Genomic DNA, 20,512 nt, shown 5'->3' on the forward strand with positions numbered 1-20,512 from the left:
GCTCTATCAAATGCCTTCTGCATGGTGCCAATGTCATGGGGGTGGGTAAATGGGGCAGATGCTTTGATTCAGCTTCCTTCTCTCAAGAAACCATGCAGCTCCTCGCCTCCCCAATAAAGGGACCCCCTGTACCAGCTGCCAGACTTCTGCAAAGCTGGGAAGTGGGTAGTGAGCCACATAAAGGGGAGGCATCCATAACATGAACGCTGACGAACTGACGACACATCACATCATGTCACATGACATTGCAGGCACTCTGCAGACATTAGCTCATACCTTATTACAGTCCCAGCAGGTATTATTATTTTCACTTTACATAGGGGCTTAGGTAAATTAAGGCTACAAGCTGGGTATGGATGGAATCAAAGGCTGGATCATGGAGCAGGCAATGTAGTATAGTGAGTAAAGCCACTCTCAGCAACACGAACATCCCATATTGGCACTGGCTTGGTTTCTGGCTGCCCTACTTCCAATTTGGCTCCATGCTAATGCTCCTGGGAAAGCAGTGGAGGATGATCCAAGTCCTTGGATCCCTGCACTCACGTGGGAGGCGGAGCTGAAGCTCCTGCATCATGGGTTCCACCTGGCTCAGCCATGGCTGTTGTGGTCATTTTGAGAAATAAACTAGAAGATGGGAAATCTCTAACTCTGCTTTTCAAATAAATCTTTAAAAAGAAAAGGTTAGATCATTCTCCCTGAAGACAACATGCCCAAATCAATTCTTTACATTTCCAAGGCAAGAAGAAAACTTGGGACAGAGGATGAGAGCTTAAGAGTACAGGCTATTTTTATTAGGGTCTCCATCCTCTAAAAGTAAGTCAGCAGTTCTCCTCTCAAGGCTCAGGACTCTGGCATGGGCATTGGCTGGAAACCAGCACGCTGCTTGTTATCTTTACCCCAGAACGCCTCCTACCTTTGTAGAAGGTCATGAAGGGAAAAAGGGGGAGGGGGTAAAGCCTCCTGACCATGCACCAGCCACCTCTCTCCAGCTCCTCCTGCTCTGGAGATGGCTGCACACCATTGGCTCCAAATTACACACTGAAACTGCTATTCTTGATTCACACTCAATTCCCCAGCACCAAATCATGTCAGTGGGGAGACACGCAGGCAGCAGGGAGCGTGCTCAGTGAGTCCTTTTCTCTGCATGTGATGGTATCTGATGCATGCTAAATGCCTCCCTGCAATTCCTCAAGCGTCCATTAATCAGTGAACCAGGAGCGCAGAGGGCACCAGGGGAAAAACTGCCAGTGCAGGGGGGGAAGAAATCAAACTGGGTACGGCCTCCTTAGGAACGCAACAAGGCAGCAGGAGTAACAAACCCGGTCACTGAGACTCTAGGTTCACTGAACACAAAGGAAGATATTCAAAGGGCCTTTACCTCAAAAGGAGCAAAATCCACTTCTCCTCAGCCTCATATGGAACTCCGGCTGGGCCAAAAAGAATTAACAGAGAAACTTGGAAACATCATTTGCCCTTGGCAAGCAGCAGTTCCCCCTTCCTGCTCTGCACTCTGACCAGCCCTTCCCGAGTTTACAAGATCAAACAGGACACTGGCCAGTCCCCAAGGTTCTGCAGCCTCTTGGACCTTTTCTTGCAAACACGCAGACATGCTCGTTGGGGGAAGCTCACACCCAGGGCTGCCTCTCCAGTGCTGCCCCACTCCCTGAGGCCCTAACTCCAACAACCTGTAGGACATCATCCTCCAAGTACCATTGAATCAGCGCCTTCCAAGATGAAACTCTTTCTACCCTCCCATCTCAGTAGCCCCCACATAGCAGTTTTAAATCAGGGGCATATAGAAAAGTGGCAGTAGAATTTCTGTTGTTACAACAGCTGAAGGGGACAGGCCATGACTGAGCGCCAAGCCCAGGAGACTTAATAACACTGTGCTGCCTGAGGAAACCCTGTCCCTCCCAAAATGCCAACAGCAATCCCATTTGCAATGCTGATAGTCATCCTACCTCTTTACCCCACTCCCCATGGGACCTGATCCAGTATACTTCTCATGTCACAGTCAATCCCATCTTTTCACCCCATAGCCACTCTCAATGGGATACCAACATTTGTCCCCAAGATCATTCTACCATCCCCGAACCTAGCCAGACATTCCCAATTCATTTTCCACAATCCCACCCACCCCACAGCCACCTGTAAGTCACAAACTTACAAATTCTGCTGCTCCTTGCCTTAAAATCCTCCACAAGCTGCCCACATCTGCTGGATAACGACTAAGCAAAGCACTGCAAACACTGCCTTTTATCCACCTCGACTCAGGGTACACCAGCCCCACAGCACCCCCATGCTCCAAGTGTGTCTCAGCACCCTTGCACGTTGTCCTCTCTTCCTGAAGGCTATGACTCTCTTCGGCTAATTTCTAATTATCCTTTACGAGAAGTGTTGCCTCCTCCTAGAAGCCTTCCTTGACACAGGGCTGAGTTTGCTCATGCCCACTGGCATCACAACACTGATTGCTTCATTCTGATAGATGTGCTGTCTTGCCTCACCATGGGCTCTGATTCTCCAGTACAGGGCCTGGTACACCAGAAGGACTCAATGAAGAGCCAAATGAATTCAAATTAAAGCTTATAAAGCACTGACATCTGGCAAAGCATCATCTCACACCACACAATGGCCTAAAGAGATCAACATTATTACTGTCATTTGATGGCAGAAGCCAAATCTCTCACTCGGGTTAAAGGGGAGTAGGAAGGAGCACAGCCGGGTTCTCAGATGGCAAATGTGTCACTATTTGTCACTACGTCACTCTACATGAAAGGTCATAGAACAATCATCCAGGGTGGGGGTGGCAGCCATCATCCTGTCATCTCTCGACTCACCAGCAGACAGAGCTCTGAAAATCCAAAGCACATCACCCAGGAACGCAACATCATTCTCTCTGCCCCCAATCATGCCATGCAGAAACCCCGAAGCCAGGCACAGAGCCTGGTTGGCTGTGCTGTCATGGAAGCAGGCATGCTTGGCTCCAGCACACTGGTGGGGTGCAGGGGGAGGGCTGGGGGTGAACGGTGGCATCCACGGTTGCCACGCATTAAGTACACACTGCAGCTTTCAATGGGCCGCCCCCAGAGAAGGTGGATCAGGCAAAGCTCTGGTGTGCCTGTGAACGGGAGGCGCTGGCACGCAGTCACACTGTGCCCGGTGAAAGGCTGATAGTTCCTAATTACTTTCCAAGAGTTTTCACAAGCACCTCACAGATGCCATTGTGATTGGAGAACACAAAGCCATTAGAAACAGGTTTCAGGCTTTATGACTCTTGCCCGTGCGTTCCTGTGCGCAAGCACATTTGGCTCAAATGCACGTTTTAAGGCATTTAAGGAAACGTGCAGTTGAGTGCGGCAAGCCTCATGGGGAGTACAGGGAGGAGAAAGATGATAAATGCTCATTTCAAGGCTGGGGTGCCAATCACTACCCACTTCTATGTGTGTTCAGACGTCACCATGACAACGACCCAAAGACTTCCTTCCTCTCTGGCAAAGACAATAGAAATTTTGATTAGGATCATTCATTTCTTCCCCCTGACCAATGAAAGGAAAACACCCATGAAATGTTACCCAAAAATCATACGTGAGGACCACTTTCAGAGCTCACCAATATTTTGGCTCCATTCCGTGGAGCCATGAGATCTGTCCTGATACTCTCAAAGCCCACCCTCGCAGCCTCTCATCAATGCCACACACTCCTCTGGAGCTTTCATCAAGCAGCACAAAACTAGGTAAAGATGCCAAGTCGATTTTGACTGTGATCAAGAACAGGATTTTAGTCATTTTTATTTCGGTCATAAAATTCAAAAAGTCAGATTCATTTTCATCAAGTGCTTTTAACAAACTCCAGGATGGCGTAAGTTCAGACTTGCGTCTACCGTGGTCTTTGTACTCCTGTGTGACTTTGCGTTAGTGACTCAACCTCTCAGATTTCGTTTCCTCACTTGGGAACAGAAGTCACAAGGCCTACTTTGGGAGCATTCTGAGCAGCAATGATGGCTGTAACATAGCTACAGCAAAGCCATCAATAACAGCAGCGAGTATTATTACTCTGCCTTACTTTTCACTGAAAGAATTAAGCGGAGTCCTGGCGTGACAGTCTAGCACCTAAAGTCCTCACCCTGAAAGTGCCAGGATCCCATATGGGCACCAGTTTTAATCCCGGCAGCCCCGCTTCCCATCCAGCTCCCTGCCTGTGGCCTGGGAAAGCAGTCGAGGACAGATCAAAGCCTTGGGACCCTGCACCCACATGGGAGACCTGGAAGAGGCTCTGGGCTCCTGGTTTCAGATCGGCTCAGCTCTGGCCATTGTGGCCACTTAAGGGAGTGAACCAGAGGACAGAAGATCTTCTTCTATGTCTCTCCTCCTCTCTAAACATCTGGCAATAGAAATAAATAAAACTTAAAAAAAAAAAAAAAAATTAAGGATGGAAGGAGCAGATGTTTGGAGCAGCAGTTAAGATGTCACTTGGGACATCTGCACCCAATACTGGCATGCCTGGTACCAGTCCCTGTTCCCTTTCTAATTTTAGCTTCCTGCAAACTCACACCTAGAGAAGTAGCAGGTGATGGCTCAAGTACTTGGGTCCCTGTCCCTCATGTGGGCGATCTGGATGGAGTCTGGCTCCTGGCTTGGGTCTGGCCCAGCCCCAGTCATTTTAGGCATTTGAAGACTCAACCAGTGAAAATGACAGTGTCTGTCTCTCTTTTGACTTTTAAATAAATTAAACACAAATGGAAAAACAAGAAATAACAAGGCCCTGTCTACCTGCCCATGAAATGTGTCGGGCACACACTGGCTCCTCTCCCTCCCCACCTCCAGCTGGCCTCCTTGCTTCCTGATTCAGCTCTGCCTGTCACAGTCGTCAGGATCACCCAAAGGATATCCTAATGTCTAAGCTTTGCTAGGCCCTGACCTGCATGAACTCCTCCAGGGGAAAAAAATATACAAAACTCCAGCACTTTTAAAGGCCAACACAGAAGAAGAGCTAGAAAGCACCAACTTGTAAAGCCGTCAACTCTGAATCTCTAAACGCATTGTGAAGCCAATCACGACCTCGGTCTTTGTGAACTGATATGAATTTCTAAACGGAGGAACAAAAGGACGAGAACAGCCAAGAAACTTTCACCAGTGCACGAATTTCTATCGCAGTGTTCATCTGGAGTAGATGATTTTTTTGTTTGTTTCAGAGGGTTTTGCTCAATCCAGAATTCTTTATTCAGCATAAAAATAGGTGGAGGAAAAATATTTGAATAAAAATACAAACAGGTGGTTTCTGACTGGGAGTAGGAAAAGCTGGATGATTTCCCCAGCTAACCCAGTATAGGAATCAGGTCTAGGAGAGGGGCCACAAAGGGGAAAAGAGGCCTAGGGAAGAGTGATGACTTTTGCCAAGGGCTGGAGAAGTCTCAAGCTCCGTACTTTCTGTAGGCCTTTCAATCTATGGTCATCAGTAGCGTGTAAAGATAGTAACATTTGTGTTGTGGATTAGGACACCTTCGAAGATGTTTAACTTTACTTGACAGGCAACATAACAGAAAGAGAGACAAGAAAGAGAATGTTCCATCCACTTTCACTCCCCAAATAGTTGCAATGGCTAGGCCTGGGCCAGGCTGAAGCCAGAAGCCTGGAATCCCATCCCAGTCTTGGACATGTGTGCAGGGATCCAAGCACATGGGCGGTATTATGCTGATTTCCCAGGCACATTAGCAGGGAGCTGGATTGAAAATGGAGCACCTGAGCCTTGCCAGCACCCATACGAGATGCTGGGCACTATACATAGTGGCTTAATCCAACAGGCCAGAGTGTTGATCCCTAGGAAACTCCTAAGAGGGCTCAGTGCTCCCCAAAGGTAGAGCCCTTGTGAGAAGAGCAGGCAGTGAACCCTGCTCTCTGGGATTCCTCTCTCTACCATGGTTACCAGGCTGCTCCAGGCCTGCTCTTATCAGTCCCAGGTGATAGTAGGGAGATGGCATGTAAGCTCTTGAGGTGGGGCAGGAACTTAGTGGGGCTGCTCCTTCCTTCACTCCCCACTGGCCCCTGCAGTGGGGAGGGACCCGGACCCTCCTTGCAGGCAAACACACTCCCTGAGAGTACACAGGCAGGGCTTGAAGCCACCTGCCAGCCCAGTGAAATCCAGGCCACGCTCTGAGTTGCCAACTTAATGTGTAATGGGAAAAAAAAAAAAAACTCGCTTAGTTTAAGCCGCTCACAGGTTGTAAATCCTCAGCTTTCTTCTGATTGCACGACAGCCAATTCTGCCTTGAAGCATGCAGCTGGATCTCAATAAATTTCACTTTGCTGATGTTTAAATGCTGTTAGAAAAAACATATGCATGGTCCAGAGTGCTCTTAGCACAGGTAGAAGAAGGGAGTTAGAGTGAGATCTCATTTTGCTAAGGTCTGTAACTTTCATGAGGTGTTTTACTAGGTTTCAAGCGAACTATGAAATGCTGACATAAGCAATTATATCTGGACAATAAAATGGAACACATTACCTAAGAACACAGACATTCCACCGCATGGCTTCTTTCCACTCCTATTTGACTTGACACAACTACATCTCACCATCCCAAATCACCTTGCCTTAGTAAATAAAGTTGCACATACCACTGTGATCATCAATAACCTGGTGGTCCTGGGACAGTCCCAGGTGGCAAGAAAGAAGCAAGAGGCTAACAGCAGGAGGCTTCAAGGATTGGCTCGGTTTTGACATTAGCTCAGTCCATGGACAAACACCTGTAACTTAACTCACTTCCCAGCCCCACACACTGTTTTTCTAACAAGTGGCATAACACATGCACATGATGATGGTTATTGCACATAACCCATCAGAATACATATTTTATGAAATAGTTTATTTTTGGCTCCCTACTTATACCAAAAGCAATGCATATCCCTCAGTGACATATGGGGGGAGGGGGTGGAGAGCAGACAGCTGATGGGAAAAAATCACTTCCAGAAATCACTTCCAGCTCCACCAACCAATCAACTGGGAACTAAATATTTAATTTTGTGCTAAATTTAATCCATTTAATTTGAGTGAGAACAAGCTAATATAAGCCAAAAGTGTACAAAACCTATATGGGGTTAATCTATTCTCCTCTAAATTCTACCATTAGCAATTCATTTCTTTGAGTAAACAAGGCCCTCCCAGCATGTGTTTTGCAGGGAGGGAAAAGGTGGTAATAGCTTTATTGAAACAGAACTTCCAAACAATTTACCCATTTAAAGTGCATAATGCAGTGATCTTTGGGATATTCAGAGTTAATTATCATTCCAACAAATTCCAGAACACTTTCATTGCCCTAAAAAAGCAACTCCATACCCTTCAGTCATCACCTCCCACACCCCAAGCCAGCCTTCTATCTCCACAGATTTTCCTATTCTGGACACTCCACATCATTGGAACATCACATTCGAACTGCCTTGTTTCACTTAGCATGTTTTCTTTCTTTCTTTTTTGGTAGATCTATTTATTCTACTTGAAACAGTTAAAGAATTACAGAGAGAGTGATAAAGAAAGATCTCCGTCCACCGGTTCACTCCCCCAAATGGCCATAACGGCCAGAGCTTGGTTGGTTTGAGCCACCAGTCAGGAGCTTCATCTCCCACATAGGTGCAAGGGCCCAAGGACTTGAACCATCTTCTGCTGCTTTCCTAGGCAATTAGCAGAGAGGTGGATCAGAAGAGGAGCAGCTGGGAGTAGAATCAGCACCCATTTGGGATGCCAGGATCACAGGGAGAAGATTGGCCTGCTCTGTGACTGTGCCAGCCCTTAGCATGTTTTCAATGCACATCCTTGTTATACCACATGTCAATAATGCTTTCTTCTTTATTGCCAGACGATGTTCCGTTGTGTGAAAGTTATTTGCTCTTCAGGTATATTATGAAAATTGCTATGGCCATTTCTATGCAAGTTTCTGTGTGGACATATGTTTTCTGCTCTCATGCATTTGTGCCTAGAAGTGAAATTCATGAGTAATATGGTAATTCTGTTTAAAACTTTGAAAACTCACAAACTAGTTTTCAAAGTGGCTCTACTAGTTTGTATTCCTAAATGTAATCAGTTAGTGTTGTGACTTCATCACATCCACACTGGCCCTTGTTCATTCCAGCTTTTTCCTCCTTAGCCACGATTTTGTTTTCTGCAATTTCAGACACTCACTATCAACCACAGTCTGAAAAACACTAAGTGGTAAGTTTCAAACAGCTGCTAAGTGTATGTGTCCTGTTGTAGACAGTGAGATGAGCCACAGCACCATGCTGCTCCACCACACTGCGAATCATTCCTATGAGCAGTGCATCCACATTGTGGGTCCATTAGTCACTGAGCAGCCATTTCAGTCATCAGTTGGACTGTCCTGTCATTATAGTGCTTATGTTCTATGCCCTGGTGCTTTGAACATAGAATGGAACAGTTCTGGTACTTGGAGGAATCCCTCCAGACATCCAAGAACCAAAAGGATCTATAGGACTTTATGCACCTGCTGGGTTCTACATAGATCTTGTAATGTGTGTGATGCTGCACCTCATCATGCCTCCAATGTGCATTTCTTTGAGCTGTAGTGACCATGTGTGTGCATCTTGTTTGGACCAGCTTGTCTTGTAAACCACAGTCAACCCTGAATGGACACCACCTGAATTTAAATGTGGTTTATGAGCTGAACTGTCTGGGCAAGTCACTTAACCTTTACCAGCTTTAGTTCTCTTATCTGCAATATGGAGATAATTATACTACCTATTAGAGGAAGTGAGAATCGAGATAAGTCATATAAATATCTGAACTCAAAGTAAACAATTAGCTGGACTTTGATGATTAACACTTCATAGTCCCTGAATTCACTGACATTATTATTCCCATAAGATGAGAATCTAATATTTAGAATTGAGAAGTTGGGAGCAGGGGTAAGAAGAGTTCAAAACAGAGGTAGGAAAATGAAAAAAAGAAAAAAGCTATTAGTTTCACAGTCTTGTTTTAGCTGTCTTTGTCAAAAGCCAGCTTAGGTTCAGGGAATTGACATAGTGGTTAAGACCCTGATTGAAAAGTCCCTGCCTTCTATCAGAGTGTCTGGGAGTATTCCAGCATTGGAAGAGCAGACATTTGCCACAGTGGTTAAGATGCCACTTGGGGAGCCTGCATCCCATCTGGGAGTGGCTGGATTGGAGTTCCATCTGTTTCCAATCAGGCTTCCTACTAACACAAACCCTGGGAAGTAGTAGGTGATAGCTCAAGTAGTTGTCTCCCTGTAACCCACACAGGAGACCCAGATTGAGTTTCCAGATGCAGTTTAGTGCAGACCCAGTGGCTGTAGGCATTCGGGAGTGAACCAGTGAATGGGAGCCCTGTGTCTCTATCATACATGAACGAATGAATGAAAGCCTAAAGCCTGCTGCTCTACTTTTCCAATACTGATGTAAGCCACTAATTCATGGGGTTAGACCCCTCTATTTTCAGATTGGCTAACTGTTCACGACTACAACTGCAGCCTAAACAGGAATGAAGTGGGGCTCAGTCTCACTCTATTACTGTAGACTGAACACTGCAGGGCACGGAATGTTAGGGGATCAATAGTTGAAGTGAGTCAAATGGAATGAATGCATGAAAGAGTGAATACAATGAACAAACGGACAAAGGACACGTTTGGGATGTATGCCACAGGCACTGAGTGAGGGACCTCTTCCCCAGAGCGCCCTGCTAAGAACCGAAAGCCAGACTGGGCCTGGCAGCTCAGCAGTTTGGTGACTCTTCACAACCCATCGACACCACACAGACATCAGCATGAGAACATTTTTCATTTTTCCGTTGCCAACGCTCAAGGATTAGTGCCTCTGAAAAAAATGCTGCTTTCCTTTCTTTCTGTGTAGGCTGTGGGTGAGAAGGTAGAAAGGCCTGGGTTTGTGCTTCTTGTCACATAAATAGTTCACAGCGGAAGGAATGGGGACGTCAACAACTTCAAATTCAAAGACAGGCTGTTCTGAAAAGGTCCAGGTGGAAACAGAGAATCAAGCCAAGCACACCCCTCCAGCCTTCCACCAATTAAATTGGTTTTGGCATCCATTTACTTGGGCGGCGCAGCATCAGCCAACACACAACCAGTGCTTCAGGATTTTGCCCTTCCTGCTCCGGCATTCAGGGCCTAGAAAGATACTGCTGCTGTTCTAAGCCTCACGCTGGGACAAAGATGGGGTGTTGCTACATCCCTGCTGTCCAGCTTTCTCAGCCAAAATGACAGAACCCTCCAAAACACGTTTGGACTGTGTAACTCATTTTGGGGTCTCTCAACAGGTCTTTGCTGCCTTGAAATGTTCCTTTTTCTTTCATGTCACCACTTACTGAAATCACCTCTTTACTCACATCCTTCCACTCACTGACCACAAACAACTGCTGAGTGCCTACACTGTACTCATTCCTGGGAAATACAGTGTCTTTAAGCTCTGGTTTGCTTCCCCCCCCCCAAGATAGACACTAAAATGTTATTTTCTAAATTGTTCATCACGGCATTATTTTTACAGTGAAAAACTGGAAATTACCTAATTGTCTAACTATCAGGGAATGGTTAAGCAAAATACGGTATTTCTGCTTGATTGAATATTGTACAGCCCTTAAGAATGGAGCTTCCAAAGAGTCTGAGCTTAATGAAAGCTTGTGTTGCATGGAAACCAGGCAAGCACCCCTTTGTATAGATAACAGAATCTCAATGATGTTTGTAAAATGCCAAGGAATGCAACACTTAAGAAAAAAATAAGTGCTAATTTTAACATTTCAGATTTTTTTCGGGAAATTTCCCCAAGCAGTTCTCATTTGAAGAAAATTTAGAAGTTAAAGAAAAGCATATAAAATAAAAATCATCTGTTATATGTTACAATTATCACTAATTTCATATTTTGCTCTCCCTTATATAGGGCTCAAAATTCATAAATCTATTTTACGTATAATGCTTGCAAAGAACTTTTAAACCTTCTGAAACAACATATACATGTCTAGACATGTAAAGATAATGCAATTTTACTGAGAAAGTTAAAATCAGGGCTGGCATTGTGGTGTAGCAGGCAAGCCATTGTCTTCTGATGCCAGCATGCCAAATGGGTACCAATTTGAGTCTCAACTGCTCCACTTCTGATCAGTTTCCTGCTAATGCACCTGGGAAAACAGCAGAGAATGGTCAATCCTTGGGCCCCTCATCCACAAGAGTGAGATCCATGAAGCTACTGGCTTCGAATTGTCCCAACTCCAGCAGTTGTGGCCATTTGGGGAATGAACTGGTGAATGGAAGACATTGTCTCTTTCATTCTCTCTCTCTTTCTTTTTTCCTCTTTTTCTCTATCTCTCCCCTTCCTTCTTCCCTCCAAGTTAAGATTATGTATACAATACAACTAAAAGCACTAAAGATTAAAAGATTTATCACTGTTTTGGACCCTGTTCAATTTGTGTTGAGTTATGCACACTTATCTAAAATAAACATAAATTATTTCCTGCTGCCTCAAAAATATTCAAAAAATTAATTAAGGTGCAATAAATACAGGTACCCCCCGTTTTCTATCACCCTTTGATGTAATGCAGTTGTACTACCTTCATGGTAAGGGAAATAATTTGGAAAAAGTCTGTGCCTCCGTAAAGATCACAGTAACCTAGAAAACAGACCCAGCAATTTCCCTGTTAGCCACCTGAGCCACATCACTCCCCAACACTGAGCTGCCTTCTCCAACACACAGCTCCACGGAACAGTAGGGTGGAGCTAGCTGCTGAAGACCTGCAGGACGGGACCTGTGGGAACCTCTGTCCTCCCCATCCATACGTGGAGTATTTCTTCCACAGGGTGGCAGGGGCAAGAGGGTGGGGGACAGAAACTCATCCCCACACAGCACAGGAAGGTGAGCCCAGGGGCGAGAAGGCCTTGACAAACACTGGCAAGGGAGATGAGCTTGTTTTCTTCTTGCAGCTGTCTGCAGCTTGTTCCCCAGGCTCTCCTCGTTCTTCCCTGCAATCATGAGGCTGATGGATTAGGCATGGAGTCATTATTAGTCTCAGAACCCACCTGAATTCAAGAGTTAAACTGCTTTGATTGCAAGCATTCTGTTCAGGCAGAACCTGAAGCTAAGATGCTTGTGGGATCCATTGACAATCATGCTCTGAACTGTGGGAGTCTGGGAGGATGTCATCCATAAACTACCTAACAGAGAGCATTTCTCAAGGCCTACACACACACCTCCAGGAAAGGGAAGGCAGCACCCTGGTCACAGTGGGGCCTGCTCCACACGCCCAGGCGGCAGCTTGGACAGGCACAGAGAGCAGGCCAAAGGTTGCAGTGTGGGCAAGGCCATGCTTACTCTCACTCTCATGGGCAGCATCCCGACGTGAGCCCTCTCTTGACTCAGTTTCCCCAACAGCACACCAAAGTTTCTCATATCCCAAGTCATGCTATGGCAATGAGCTCAGAGTTTTCTTGCTTCTCCAAATTCACCTGTGTGTTTCTTTCGGCTCCACGACCAGAATTGAAACCCTCAACACCTTCCTGGATGCCGGGAGTGAGGCAAAGGAAGGTGTGACTTTGCTTTACATAAGCTATCTGACAGTCTTTCAGAAAGCTCACCATAGAAAAAAACTGGCTCTTGCTAGTCAGAGTTGATGACTTAACAACCAATCGTGCAGAGGGAATGGACCAGAAGAAATATTGCTATGGCCACCAAGAAGCGGGACATTAAATTTAAAGTGAGAGAGGGGAAGATTAACTTTATGGGCAGCAAGATGACAGAGGCAATCTACTTGGCTCAACACAATTCTAGGATGGCTGTGCTGAGTTCTGCACTTGGAATTTGAGAAATCTCAAGTGCTGGTAATTAGACCTGTGTCTTATCATCACCACTTAATACATGAGCAATGTTTTATAAACACTTCCACATGCAAGGTGTCACTTAATTCTCACAACAAACATCTCTGTCGTGTTCACATGAGGAAAGGAGCAGGAGAGAGGGAAGCGTTCCACCTAAGACCACAGAGCTGGGAAGCAGGGGGCCTGGCAAGCCGACGTGGCCTGGGGGGGTCAACATCCATGGTCTCCCCAGCTTATTGATGCTTTCTCTGTGCAGGCCAATCAGAGATGAAGACAGGGCTTATATTTAGTGGGACTTCATTTATAAGTATGTGTGATCCAGCATACTAGCCAAGCTGGGAAGAAGCCAGCTATGCAAATGTTAAGAGGGAAGTCCCCAAAAATAAAAATACAAATGCAGGATGCCAGGAGGGAACACTCTTGAAATAATTCAGCTTCTCTGTCCCTAAGTAGGGAGTCTCAGCTGGGCCCTTCTGGCCCCTCAGCCTCACCCTCAGGCACACTGGGCAGTGTGTGAGGACACTTCTGATTGTCACACCTGGAAGGTGCTGGTCGGTATGCAGAGGACAGAGCCAAACATGCTACTAGACAGGCCATGAGACACAGGGCAGCACCCAAGCCCCTACCCCCACAGGAAAGAAGAATCTGATTCAACATCCTTGATGACACTTTCCACCTTAGTACAACAAAGTTCTATACAAGTGGTAGGGTGGGAGGCACGGGAGGAGTAACTTTCAGGACTTGAATCCAGGTTTTTCCAGGCTTTGCCCCAGCTCCAACTTACCATGTGACCCTGGGTGAGTCTCATAACCGCTCTGTGTTCCATTTCTACATTGTGGCATTAGAGGGTGGGAGGTGCTGACAGCATGAACAGTGTTGCGGCACAATGCGTTAAGCTGCCATCTGTGGTGCCAGCATCCCACATGGGCACAGGTTCAAGCTCCAGTTCTGATTCAGTTCCCTGATAATGCACATAGCAAAGCACTGAAGGACAGCCCAAGTCCTCAGGTCCCTATATCCATGTGGAATACCTAGAAGAAACTACTGGCTACAGCTCAACCCAGCCTCAGCCACGGTAGCCATCTGGGGAGTGAACCAGTGCATAGAAGAGCTATCTCTTCCTCTATCTGAAACTCTGCCTAAACAAATCTTTTTTTAAAAAAATGTTGTTGTTAATAACACCCACATAGCTTTTTGCAAGCAGCATTTTAAAGTCTGGACAATGGTATCACCAGCATCCAAGGGGCTGCCCAAGAGGCCACAGAATCTCTCAAGGAAGACTGAACTTCCTAGCCCAGCTAGGAGCAGGTGCAACTACCAAAACATGCCACTCATGCTGCTAAACCAAGCAGCACCCACAATCACTCCCGGAGAGTAAGAGCATCAGGTGGGTCTTAGGTGCACTGGCCAGGGAGCACAAGCATTCTTGAATTATGAAAAGGAACACACATGTAAACTCAAACACAGGGACCAGGGGATGGGCCAACCATGGTGGGAACTCGTGTCTTATTAGCTACTCTGGAAAAAAGCACTGATGAGCAAACTGCCAAAGGGAAGCCTCGGGGACCCCAACTTGGGGTAACAAAAGCACACAAGTTTGTACTTTGACCTACCTGACCACCAGGTGTACATGAAAAGCCATCTCCTGACACCTGCTCACACTCCTGTCCCCAGGTCTCCCACCTTGCTACAGAGAAGAGACACCAAGCCCTGGCTGATGGGTCAAATTAAGCAGCCTCATATCCTGTTTTTTCCTTTTTATCTTTCATCGTAACCTTTTTATCTTTCATCGTAACATCCTCATCCTGTCCCATCTGCTTAATGGCTAGGTAGAGCGCACAGCCAGCTCATACCCTGGTAACGGAAGCAGTGCATGGTACACCTGCAGAGGCTGCCGGCACTTGCCCTGGAGCCAAGACCTCTCCGGGAAGGCCTGGCATGAGGACTGCTCTCACTTGCACTTCACCTTTTCTGCCTGCAAGAGGAATGTGGAGCAAGCTCCTGCTACAGCTACACGGGCTCCAAACAAATCCGATGGGACACAGCAGATACATCTGACTCCTGGTTGTAGAACCACTGAACATTAGAGTCAGGTGTAAATTTTTTATTAATAATTATTTTTATTGAAAAGGCAGATATACAGAGAGGAGGAGAGACAGAGAGGAAGATCTTCTGTCCAATGATTCACTCCCCAAGTGGCTGCAACGGCCAGTGCTGTGCCGATCAGAAGCCAGGAGCCAGGAACTTCTTTCTGGGTCTCCTAAGTGGGTGCAGGATCCCAAGGCTTTGGACCATCCTCGACTGCTTTTCCAGGCCATAAGCAGGGAGCTGGATGAGAAGTGGAGCTACTGGGATTAAAACCTGTACCCATATGGGATCCCGGTGCGTTCAAGGCAAGGACCTTAACCATTACACTATTACATCGGGTCCAGGTGTAAATGTTTTTAAACTGATGTCAGAGCCCCGGTCCAGAGCAAATTAATCAGGATCACTGATACTGGGTCTTTGGTATAGATTTTTTGTTTTATTTTAAAGCTCCCCAGAGGATTCTAACGTGCAGCCAGGGATGGCATCCACTGGGCTGAGGCCTTGTAGTGGGGACCCTAGGCTCTGATCCCATTTCAGGAAGCTAGAAGTTGCCAGTGCCATTCAGCACTAAAGAGAACAGGGGCTGTCAACAAAGAGGCAGACCAGGCTTCCCTCAAAGGACAGAGAGCACCCTGACACAGATCAGTTAAACACCAGCTAAAGAGCAGGAAACTCTGCTTTACGGAGTGCATAAAACCACTGCCTCAATGCATTCAAGGACTGCAGTGTGCTAGGCACTAAACGCAAGAGTAGCAATGTATCCAGCGAGGCACCTCCCTAGTGGGTCACCCTGGTGGTACCAAGCAGCTACTTTTGGGTCAGAACCCACCCCCCCTACTCACCGCTGTGAATGGAGGGGAGATCAGCCAGGCTGGGCTGAGGCCCAGGGAAACTTCAGGCTCCACCCCAGGGCCAGATACTCCCACAGGTGCAGCGAGGACTCAATTCCAGTCTCTTTCCTGTGTGACTGGCTCTACCCTGCCAGGCAGCTCTCAAATGCCTGAGGGATGGACGCAAGGGGCCTCCTGCTGCCAGTGAGGTTGCAGCTCTATTCATTTCCCTTCTAAATTAACATCCCCACTGCCCTATAATAAAGCTGTCAGTGTCCAAGAAGGAACCTGGCTAAAAATGGTAGTTAAGGCAGCGCCACTAGAAGGTCCAGCTGTGGCCTGAGGTCCAGGAAGGGACCACCCCCTGCCACACTGACAGCTGCCCTTCGCAGTACCAGAATGCACTCAGCTGTCCTCCTGGCCTGGCCGTGCTCCTTCACATTCACCATGGGGCCAATGTGCTCGGGACCCAAACACAATTAATCCCTGTGCCAGCTTTTTTTTTTTTTTTTTTTGGTCCCAGAGAAAGAACCTGATAGACCTGCAGTGTCAACAGGAGAGCATGCTCTGAATGCTAATTGCCCCGTGAGGTCTGCAGAGGGCACGGGAGAGGCCGGAATGCGGGTCTCCATGGCACGGGCACTCTGGGATTCAGAAACCCTACCTGGCGTTATCGGCAGCAACTCGATGCAGGGACCGCCCTCCTAGTCGCGACAGCAGGAGCCAGAGACCCTCAAGTTTCCTCCAGGGTAACATAAGGCTGGTGGCGAGGGTCGGGCAGGGCCGCCTGCAGACAGCGCACAGCTCTGCTTGGCTCTGCTGCGCTCCACTGAGAGGAACCGGCAGCAGATGGGATTTAAAATGCAGCAGGTAAGATTTAGGTTAGATTCACAGGCGAACTTCCTGACAGTAAGGGAAGCACTGGAAAGGCTGACCCATTACTTAAATTTCACCGGTGAGCCACAAGAGGCTGATTGTACTGTCAGCCAGGATGCAAGTGAGAGTGAGCGGCAAGGAGGTAGCAGCGTGTACAATGGACAGGGCCTCGGGCTGGCCGATGGCTGCCTAACGCCACCACAACCCCAACTTTCTGGCTCCTTCATGAAAGCTAAGTAGAACAGCACATTGATGCACACTTTTGCAAGATTTATTTATTTGAAGGTTGGGTCCCAGAGAAGGGTCGGGAGAGACAGGGAACATCCATCTACTGGTTGGCTCCCAAAATGTCCACAATAGCTAGAGCTACACCAGGATGAAGCTAGGGGCCAGGAACTCTCTCTGGGTCTCCCACTGTGGGTGGCAGGAGCTAAGGGCCTTCATCTGCTGCTGCCCGGGCACGTTACTAGGAAGCCAGATCAGAAGTGTGTAGTAGGCAGGCATTCCCATGTGAGACGTGGGCCATCCAACAGCCGCTTGCCCTACGGCACCACAATGCCTGTCCCAGTGAGCACTTTTAAATGAGCTTATTCTTTGATGTGGGCCTTCTGGGTGCAAGAATCCAACAGCAAAAGAACACACAGTTACATAGCTTCATGTGTTTGAGGAAGCAAGTGGAAGCAATCTAAATGCCTAATTATTGCACCGATAGTCACGAATAAGACGGTGGTACATGAACATATGGACAATTATGGTAGCAGATGAAATTGTTGTAAGAACAAGACTATACTCTGAGAGGTCATGTGATAACACCCGTGAGTAACACACATGAAACTGATTTTTTAAAAATTACAGATGCTTTTCAAAAAACATGGAGGGACATACATTAAAAATGTTAGCAGTAGGGGCCAGTACAGTGCCTCAAATGGCTAATCTTCTACCTGCAAGCACCAGCATCCCATATGGGTACCAGTTTTAGCCCCAGCTTCTCCATTTCCAATTCAGCTCCCCACTCATGGCCTGGAAAAGCAACAGAGGACGGCCCAAGTCCTTGGGCCCCTGCACCCTTGTGAGAGGCCAGGAAGAAGTTCCTGGCTCCTGGTTATGGCTCTGACCATTGCGGCCATCTGGGGAGTGGGCCAAAGAGTGGAAGATCCTTCCTTCTATGATTCTCCTTCTCTCTGAAAATCTGCTTTTCAAATAAAAAATAAATAAATACTTTTAAAAAATGTTATCAGTAAGCATCTCTAGATATAAACTTTTTTCCTTCTTGTTTAGGATGTCCCAAATAAGCACATTACCCTAATAGCCAGAAAATGTAAACATTTCATGAGAAAAGAAAGAGTCTGTTCTCTGATGTACTAAAGCGTCATGAATCCACTTCATCTGCACGGCCATTATCCCCAGAAAGCAGAGAGATGACACTCAATCTTGTACTTGGCAAGACAGATACCCTCTTGCTTCCAACATGGCCCAGCACAGCCACGGCAGCCACCTGAAAGCCAGTGATTACCACCTCCTGTCTCGAAGCAAAGTCTTGCCCCTCAGGAAGTCATGGGATTGTCACGCTGTGGCCAGACCCTCCTTCACATCCAATTCTAATGTACCTCTGCCAGCCTCAGAGGGCAAGAGAGATATGCTGAACTCTGCAAAGAATTGGCTCCGTGGAGCCACTCCGTGCCAGGTGGCCTGCCCTCCCAGACCTGGGAAAGCAGAACTCAGCCCTGGCTGATACATGAAGACACTGCAGCTTCAAAGCCTGAGTTGGCTTGCCGCAGATCACACAGAGCAAGTGGCAGCACCACTGTCACCTTGATGTCAGAGAAAAGCTCGTCTGGTGCTCACGACTGGTGCTCATGTGTAGGGAGAAAGTCGTGGGGACTACTATGATCACACTGGCTGTTGACCTGCCTGCCCTGCCCCTTAGAGTGAGAACCAGTTGAAGGCAGGAACAGTACTATAGTCAATTCCAGGCCCAGACCACTCAGATGGACAGCTCACGCCTGCTGTGGCCACCAGATCTTCACCATGGCCTGAAGATGGAGACCACTCCGTGTGGACATCTCCGTGCCCCACCATGGCCAAACTCCCTAACCTGCCTACATGACAGGGAGGGTGACCTGCACGGAGAAGTGAGGTTCACTCTGGAAGGCCTCTCTGGAGGAGTCAGTCTGGAAAGTGAAGGAGGTGCTTGTGCCTCAGGAGAGTACAGCCTCTCTGAAACTGCCAGGCCTCTTACCCTTCGGCACAGGTGGAAACTGAGGCTGAAGGGCAGCTGGACTGCGCCAACTGTAGGAAGCAAGAAACTAAGGATCAGGACTCAGGGCCTCCGATTTCTAGAGTGGTATATGCCTTCAGAAAGGCACACTGAGAGCTCCCACCCTGAGGCCTGAGGGCCTGCACTGAAACCCCACCATTCACCAGCTGTGGGGTGCTGGGCCCAGTCCTTCAAAGCCTCACTGGTGCCATGGCCTAGTGGCCAAAGTCCTTGCCTTCCATGTGCTGAGATCCCGTATGGGCACCGGTTCTAATCCCGACAGCTCCACTTCCCATCCAGCTCCCTGCTTGTGGCCTGGGAAAGCAGTGGAGGACAGCCCAAAGCCTAGAGACCCTGCACCCAAATGGGACATCAGGCTCCTGGCCTTGGATTGGCTCAGCTCTAGCCATTGCAGCTGCTTGGGGAGTAAAACATCAGACAGAAGATCTTCCTCTCTGTCTCTCCTCTCTGTGTATCTGCCTTTCCAATAAAAATAAATAAATCTTTTTGAAAAAATTCAAAAGCATCTCTACACCCGCATATGTTTCCTTTAATCACGTTTGAAGGTCTACAGGTTTCAGGGTTAGAACGTGTACCTGCTTGGTGTGGGTGCCATTGTTCGGCACAGCCCTGATCCCAGCACCTAACACCTGGCAGATGCACGTGACTTCCTAAAGTAAGGGGTTATGCTCCCAGTGGCCCGTGTGGAGGCAGGAACTGCTGGGCTAACTTAGGGGGAAGTCAAAGCCCAGACACCATGTTCCAGCCTAAGCCTGCCAAGTCAGGGCCTGAAGGTTTTCTCTGCATATCCTGCAGCTCCGAGGTTTCTTCAGCTAACCCAGAAGCAGCCCACATCCTCACAGCCATACCTCAATTCTGGAAAAATACCTCCATTTTGATTCTCTGAACTCCTGAAGTATGAATAGATGAGTCAGTCTTGAAAATAGCCCAAAAATCATCTTTCAGAGAGACTTATGGACACAGACTAGACTTCCTGGAGCTCCTCAGCCACCCCCAATGGCTCCTCCCAACCTCACACACTGTCCCCCACACCTCCCCGAGCCATCACAACGGACACAGAAGCTACATGGCATCAGGACAGGGTGCCATCACTTAAGAGCATGAGTCAGATTTGACAAATACCACAGATTCTTTGAAATTCTCAACTCAAGCAAGCTACACTGGCAACCTAGCAACCGAACCACACTCATCTCCACTTGCGCCTGGTACCTGAGTGAGACTGCAACGGGAGTTGGAGCCCAGAGGGAAGTTGCAGGCTGAGTCCAGCACTCACTGACCTGGGAACGTGGCCAGCGGCCCATGGGGACAAGAGCAGGAGCCCACGCTGGGGCCTGAAGCTGGACTCTCCAACCTGTCCTCTGTTACCCAGGGTTGGTGAACCGGCCTCTTAGAACTTTTTGAATAAGAGGGCCCTTCAAGAAGTTCATGGAGAATGGAGCTAAAACATACACTTACTTTGCAGCAATCAATCAATCAATCAATAATTAAATAAATCAAACCTATATTTTGGGGGAGGTCTTGAAAAAGCTTATCATGAAAAAAAATATGCACATATATCAGTTTTTTGCACCAAAATATACTTATTTAAGTGTTTTTCCATAAACTT

Source organism: Ochotona curzoniae, unplaced genomic scaffold (assembly GCF_017591425.1).
Source record: "Ochotona curzoniae isolate NIBS_2020 unplaced genomic scaffold, NIBS_Ocur_1.0 patch401, whole genome shotgun sequence".
Taxonomy (NCBI): domain Eukaryota; kingdom Metazoa; phylum Chordata; class Mammalia; order Lagomorpha; family Ochotonidae; genus Ochotona; species Ochotona curzoniae.